This window comes from Apis dorsata, unplaced genomic scaffold (assembly GCF_000469605.1).
Source record: "Apis dorsata unplaced genomic scaffold, Apis dorsata 1.3 scaffold_331, whole genome shotgun sequence".
Taxonomy (NCBI): domain Eukaryota; kingdom Metazoa; phylum Arthropoda; class Insecta; order Hymenoptera; family Apidae; genus Apis; species Apis dorsata.
In genome coordinates this window covers 479,656-480,434 of record NW_006263599.1, presented here as the reverse complement: position 1 = coordinate 480,434, position 779 = coordinate 479,656, and positions in this window count along the sequence as shown.

Below are 779 nucleotides of genomic sequence, written 5' to 3'. Positions count from 1 at the left end.
TTTTTTTTTTTTTTTTTTTTTTACGGTTAGTAATTACGCTCGGTTACATTCCTCATACGACATTAGTATAATTATTAATTAATCTAGGACATATTCACTACTCAAATAGATATTTTATAATAATTACTCTTTATAGTCTATCAAAATATTCATCACAGTGCTACGGACACAAAATTGTGTTCTGTTTATACGTGTAAATAATGATTCTTTTTCTTCGAGCAGGAAAAGTCGCGTAATCCAGCCACTCGTTGATCGCTACATTATTTCACACGAAAGATAGATTTTCATCTTCCTTCTTTCTCTCTCTCTCTCTCTCTCTTTCTCTCTCTCCACGTTTTCTCTCTCTTTTCTTTCTTCTTTCTTGTATTGTTTTTTTTTTCTTTTTTTTTTTAATAAAATAAACGACGATACTAATCGCCTTTCAATTTTCTTCTTGAAAAATATCAACGAATCGATAAATGGCATCTATTTAAATTACATTTTAAACTTCTAGATTTTCTAGATCACATAGTTCTCTGTTCATCTTTTGTACAATAGTTTGAGGATACCTTTGATGTCAACGAGAGACCCGATTCTTGATATTTTCTATGCTCGTATCACTTATTTTTTTCTTTCATTCTTTTTCTTTTTTTTCTTTTTTTCTTTATGGTGCTACACACACATGACAGTATCATCCCTTTTTAAAAAATTCTTATTCGACTTTACATATGACTTATATTTACAACAATAAATTGAGGAGATGGCCTTCCAAGGAGATCGTCCAACTTATAATTGAATTG